This window comes from Phascolarctos cinereus, unplaced genomic scaffold (assembly GCF_003287225.1).
Source record: "Phascolarctos cinereus isolate Bilbo 61053 unplaced genomic scaffold, phaCin_HiC Scaffold_2;HRSCAF=192, whole genome shotgun sequence".
Classification (NCBI taxonomy): Eukaryota; Metazoa; Chordata; class Mammalia; order Diprotodontia; family Phascolarctidae; genus Phascolarctos; species Phascolarctos cinereus.
The window spans coordinates 370,290,593-370,297,561 of record NW_027555625.1 but is presented as its reverse complement, the minus strand read 5'-3'; the positions used below and the strand labels follow the sequence as shown (position 1 = coordinate 370,297,561).

The 6,969-nt window shown below is 38.7% G+C and overlaps 1 pseudogene; it reads right to left on the bottom strand.

The window, feature by feature from the left end:
• Positions 1 to 386: 386 nt before the first annotated feature.
• LOC110220835 (protein N-terminal asparagine amidohydrolase pseudogene) lies at positions 387 to 940 on the bottom strand (annotated as a pseudogene).
• Between the last annotated feature and the right edge of the window lie 6,029 nt (positions 941 to 6,969).

The window sequence follows — 6,969 nt, the reverse complement described above, 5'->3', positions numbered from 1 at the left end:
ATCTTCCCATCTCTCTCTTTTTTCATAGCCAAAATACTTAGAAAAAATAATTTTCTATGCCCCTTGTCTTAACTTTCTCTCTTTTGCCCCTTGTAATCTGGCTTCCAGCCTCATCATTTAACTGAAACTGCTTGCTCCAACATTACTGAAGATCTCTTAATTGCCAAATCTAATGGCCTTTTCAACTTTCTTGACCTCTCTGCAACATCTTTTTTTTTTCTAAATAAGGTTTTATTTTGAAAATTACTTAAAAAACACTAAATAAATAAACATAAGATTCAATGTAGGTAGATTCAAAATTCATGCTGTCTCTATTAAGAGCCAGTTGCCTTTGCTTAGGTCATATTAACTATCCTTTTTTGTTTAGTTACTAAAAATGCCTACACTTAATTTCCTGGTGAAGCAAGTTTTTCCCATAATCCCCCTTTTTTCCTTTTTGATAGTCCAGGAAATAGTGAGTTACCAAAAAATAGGAATTTTCTTTTTTTTTGAATGACAAGGTAGATCAGATGCTCTGGACAAAGTGGGTGGCTCAATGAGAGGCACAGTCAAAAGATTCTCTACTAGTTGTTTATCTTCTTGCTGTAGCCAAAGTCTGACATGAGGAAAGGGCATCCATAGATAAAATCGAATGTGTAGCTTCTGTTTTTGCATGATGGGTGTTAATCATTGGTTCTCTTGTTAAAGAATGAGCAAACATAGCTCCTTTTCTGGACCTTTCTCTGGAAATGAAACCCTGAAAATCTCAGCAGTTTTAATGTTGACAATAACCCCACAGATTTTTGGAAAGGGATTTTCATTTTCCTCTCAATCCTTTAATTCTGTCACGCAGAATATCACTTGATGAATCTCCTCTTCCTGTCTGTCAAATTCACTAACGTTGATTCGTACATTTTTGTGACAATTGTCTGTCATCATTGAAATCTCTGACTAAATGCATGTTCTGTGTTCTACTGTGGTATGGTTAAATAGGGATTTTATGAATTACATCAAAGGGCTTCAGTTTTGGTATCTGTTCCATTACATTGTGTCATGAAAGTATCCTCATCACATGTGTCTCAGGACCACAATGTGGCAAGAAGTTGCATCATTACTCCCTTTATTAGTGATCTCATCAGCTCCTATGAGTCTAACTATCATCTCTAAGAAGATGATTCCCAAATCCATATATTCAGCCCCAGTGTCTCCTGTATTCTGAACCCAAGTCACTACCTGGAGAAGTAGACGTCTCAAATTCAGTATACGTCCCAAACAAAACATATCTCTCTACTCCCAAGAACTTTTTGCTTCTCCTGACTTCTCTGTTTCTTTTTTTATTTAATTAAATTTTTTTTAAATTTTGTGTAAAAACAATTTTTAACATTCATTTTTAAAATTTTGAGTTCCAAACTCTCTCCTTTCCCCCTCCTAGAGAAGGCAAACAATTTGATATATGTGTAGTCATGGAAAATATATTTCCATATTAGCCATGTTGCAAAAGAAAACATAGCCCCCCCAAAAAAAATCCAAGAAAAATACTTAAAAAAAAGAAGTATGCTTTGATTTGCACTCAGGCTCCATCAGTTCTTTATCTGGAGGTAGACAGCATTTTTTCATTTTAAGTCCTTTAGAATTGTCTTGGATCATTGTATTGCTGAGAAATAGCTAGGTCATTCACAGCTGATCATCATATAATATTGCTATTACTATGTATAATGTTTTACTGGTTCTGTTCACTTCATTTTGCATCAGTTCATGCAAGTCTTTCTATGTTTTTCTGAAACCATCTGGATTGTCGTTTCTTATAGCGCAATAGATCACAATCATTCCATCCCTATTTCTGTTGATTTATCCTTCCAGTCATCCAGTTTCAGAACCTAGAGTCAATCTTGACTCTTCCTATCAGTCACCAAATCTTACTAATTCTGCCTCTACAGTGCCTTGCATCTGTTCCCTTCCTTTCTAATTGCAGAACTGGCTACCACCCTAATTCAGATAGGCTTTAATTACTTCTTGCCTAGACTATTTCAATAGCCTCCCAATCTGTCTCCCTGTATCCTTTCTGAGCTATCTTCCACAGAGCTGCTGAAGCACAAGCCTGATCATTCTCTTGCTCAAGAAGTTCAGGGGCTCCTTGTTGCCTCCGTAATTAAAATGCAAACTCTTTGGCTTTTAAAGCCCTTTGCAATAAGGCTCCAACCTACTTTTTTCAGATTATAGGACATTACTTTCCTTTGTATACTTTATGGTTCAGCTCATCTGGCCCACTTGCTGTTCCCTGTACATGACATTCCATCTCTATGCCTTTGCACAAGTTATCCTCCATTCTAGTATATTCCTTTCACCTCTACCTTGGAGAAGCCCAAGGTTCCTTCAACGCTAAGCATCAGTGTCACCTCCAAAAGAAGCTTATCCTGATCTCCTCTTCTCCTAGCTGCTAATTTTTCACTCCCAGAAATGACTGTTTTTCTATATTTTGTGTTTAATTTTCAGTGTGCATGTTCTCTCCAATAAAATGTGAACTCCTGGAAGGCAGAGACTTCGCTTTTGTCTTCGTATCCCTAGAACTTATTGGGCATAGTGTCTGGCCCATAGTCTATGCTGAATACATGAATGAGTGAATGAATGAATAGTGGGATATAGAAATGAAGATGTCCTGGAGGGCAGAAGTATCAAACTCAGTGTCTGCAAGCTGCTGGCAAAACTCTCTGAACTAGATTAACATGTAATTGGGAAACATTTAACAACATATAGAAAATAAAAACGCAACACTGATAACATTAATTTTGGATTTTCTAAGTCAATGTGTGGCCTACAGGGATCCATTTCTATTTAAGTTTGGCACTACTGTTGTAAGGAATTGGGAAATATGAGTCTGGAGCTTGGGAAAGAGGTCAAGGCCAAAGATATAGATGGAAGTTATCTGCATAAAAGTAGTAATTAAGGCTGTCAGTATGAAAGAACCTGGCAAGGGAGAGTGTGGAGAAAGAGAGGAAAGAGCCAAGGACAGACCCTCATTGGCAAAGAGAATTCACTGATTCCTTTTTACAGCAATTTTTAGGACTGGGCCTCTGTGTGGAGGTAAAATAGATGATACTATTTGAGAGTCAAGGCCCCAAACATCTCCCAGGGTGTCATAGGGTATTAGAGCAGAAAGAGACCTTAGTAAGACAATGAAACGGACTGAGACCCAGAGCAGGGAGGTAATTTGCCCAAGATGGGAAGAGCTGAGACTGTAACCAAGGTCTCCTAATTCCCAAGCAACTGCTCTTTCCATCATCTACAAGTACTGAGCCCTAATCTAACAGTATGCTAGGAATACAAAGAAGAAGGAAAAATAATCGTTATAAAGAATATACAAAAGAAGAGTATCAGACCCTTGAGGGCTTGGACTGGTGAGTTTTGTCTTTAGCACAGTGCTTGTCCAGAAGCATTAAAAATGCTTACTGATTGAAAGAACATGTAAAGAAGTCTCACGAACCCTGTACTGGGATAGTATGTGCTGATCATCTGACTATTATAGCAAGGAAATTAGCATAATACTACCTTACATTTATATAGCATTTATCACTTTTTACAATTTTTCTTATTTATTATCTCTTTTGACTGTCAAAACAAGTCTTATCTAAGTTGTCTTTATTGAGAAGCACATACTTGGTTTGAAAATAGATTTCTCTTCCAACTCACAAGCTAGTAATTTTTGGCAAGAATCTCTGAAAGTGTCCCTGTTGAGGGGGCTAGAACATCTCAGGTGTGTGTGTTGGAAGTGCCATCTCCCCTGTATCCCTTCATCTGTTTACCAGCCTAGCTAACCTTTCCAAGGCTGAACTCAAACATCTCCTTCTCAACACTTCTTCCTTTCTTCCTTTTCCTCCTCTTTTCCCATTTCCCTTGAAATGTCTTAATTCATTAATTTTTATTTAGGTTTCTGAAAGTACTGAATAGACTTACCTTGAATACCAAAAAGTATGTATTAGAGACTCAAAAAGGCATATAAGTATCTATGCTTGCTGTAGATGGGCTACAGTAGTACAATGAGAATAATGCTCATGTAGGATTGGAGACTGGGTAGCAGGGTGGTGCTTTCTCTTTTGGGACAGTCCTCAGCGAAGAATGCTTGCCATGGTTAGCCTCGACTCAGGCTCCTCTGTTTCTTAAAATGGAGTCAGTTTTGGATTGGTCAGGATTCTAGGCCAGACCTCATGTGGGACTGGTGATCACTGGTTGAAGGCCATCACCATGGGGCTGGACAGCTGCATTTTTATAGGTTTCCTGAAGGTTACAGTAATAGTAAGTTGATTTTTTTCAAACATTTCAATCCACTAATTTAGCACAGTTCACCCAGTGCTTGTAGAATATCCTTATTAGGGCAACAGAATAGTCAGTAATCTTGTCCAATCATCTGGGGGAAAGAGAAGTGCCTCTGTGGAATTTCCCCACTGACCAAATTGGTCATTTTCATGTTACAAGTATGGCAGCTATAGAACATTTGGAATAAGCATCGAACATGCTGCAGTTTAGTAATTTTTACCTACATGAGTTAGCCCAGTGGAAAAACCAAAGTGGGCTTGACTACAAAGGAAATTTATAGTTAAGGCATGAATTGAGGTTTATTGGAAGGATATATAGGGGCAGATGTTATTAGGCAGCCTCTTGGGCAAAACATACACCAGATCCTGACTCCACAAACCAATCAGCCATGGTTTACCCCAAGTTTACTCTCCTGATTGCTTCTTGTGATCATGGCCCCCCATAAATATGCAGAGAAATGCACAGGCTGGCAGTTGGGACCTCTATCCCATATGCTGAGTGAGAGTCCTTGAGGAAAAACCAGGGAGTGTTTATACTCTAAAAGAGGGCCAAATGGAAGAATAATAGCAGAGCCCTTGTGACATCCCAGTCATGGGGTTAGTCTTGTGCAAGGCATCTCAAGAGGAGGCAGGGGGCTAGGAGGAACTTGTGATTGGAAAGACAGGGTTTATCTTATCTTTGGGAGGGGGCAACTGGAGCCAAGAGAAGCTTGGTAAATAGAAACTTAAGCAAAAGCCAAGGCCTATCATGCATGGAATCAGCTGAATAATACCGCCTTTGGATTCCTCATTATTCAATACAGAATGATTAAGGGAGCACATGTCATCTCATCTGAGGTCTTGGCATTTCTCTCTCTTCTCTCTTATGCATTCCACACATTGTAGTTTATAGTGTATTTGTCTGTGTATCTTGTCATTTTCCCTACTAGACTGTATACATATTGAGGGCAAGGACTATGTCTTATTCATTTTTGTATCTGCTCTATGCACACCTGCACCCAGCACAGTGCGTCTTACTTAATGCAGCTTGGAAGCTATTGAATGAATCAGAATAAGAATTTTAATGTTGTTATTGATTCATCATTGTCTCTGTCTTCCTTGATTTACTGAGAGTAAAATGAAAAATCAAGTCCCTATCGACAAAGAGCTGTGTAAGGATCTTAGATTTTCAAGGTGTGGGTTCCCTCCCCCCCATAGAGGCTGTTCCCATTTTATCCAATCAAACCTCTTAAATATGCTTAATATGTATTCAAGAAAAAGCTCTATTTCCTACTGGCTACTATCACAGAGAGTGATTATTCATCAGTCAGTTTACTGCTATCAGGGATAAGCTGACTGATCTGAAATATAATGTATCATATTTCTTTTTCACTTCTATTCTTGCCTTCTGTCAATGTTTGTTCTGGGTATCATCTGGCCAAAAGCCAATCAAGGGAGAGCTGAAGAAGGAAGGGTACCCATGTTTTCATTGACTTCCTCAAAAAGTTGCCTCAGATTTCCACTTCTAATTCTATAAAATGGGAGTAGAGTGTGCTTGTCAAGGACCGGGAACTTGGGCAACAGGAACAATGCTTGTCTGATGAACAGTTTTGTGATTTCACAGAAGAGAAACTGAATTTGGACCTTCTCCAAAAACATGTTGCAGGAAAAGAGAACAGGTGGATTTTACCTCCTTCCTTCAGGAGGTGGTAGTGGCTAGATGGCAAGGAAGATATCAGACAGTAACTATTTGAAGGGCATGGTGTCCTTTTATGTCCTATTTTGAGATTTCACTGGAACTCAAGTTTTATTTGGGTTGAAATATTATGCACTTTGAGCACAGATGAGGCCATGCCATGACTTCTTTCTTATCCTCAGTTGATATTTATTGTGGCCTCACAAAGATCAGGGTATCTACACAGAATACAGAAAAGGTAGTGGCTGTCCTGTGGGGAAATGCTATTCCCATGAATGGGTCTTTGCTTTTAATAATCCTTATCATCCTGAACAACCTAGCCAGGCTTAGATCTCAGACTCTGAACTGTGCTTAAGTTAATAAAAATGGGGACCAAGGTGATGTGGGGCACAGGGTACTGGGGAGCATCTCTATGTTGAGTGGTTTTGTAGGTCTCTCTCCCTGTGAGTCTTCCCACAGTTTGTACTATTCATCTCTTTTTCAGAGTTTTTCCTCAAATCAGAGATGCATTCACTCTCTCTAGAAGGAAATAGGTTTTCGTCTTTTCCAACTTCTTGCTGGAGTTCTGTTTTGCAAAATTTGATTTAGTGGGCTTTAGGGAGAGATTTTTCCTAGGAAAAGGTGACAGGAAGACACAATAAATATTTCTAGGTACAAACTAAATAATGCTTTGGGTTTGGGGTAAAGCTAAAAAAGCCCATTGATCTATAAAATATAAATGTTTTTAAGATCCTCAGCAGAAAATAGACATCTTCTAGAGTTTTCAAGCTTTCATGTAGGGCATCTGACAATCTGATATGAAGAAAATATTCACAGTCAAAGGTTTGTTCTTTGAGCTGGAAACTGTCCCTCACTTGCAATCAGCATTGAGGGCAGCTAGTTAAAAGGATTTATTGAGCAATAAATCGCCACATCTGACTGGAACAAATAAGTCTTCAGAGATAAGCTTTCCTTCTGGACTTTAATCACAAATGCAAATGGTTTCTTTTTCTAAAACACATTTAA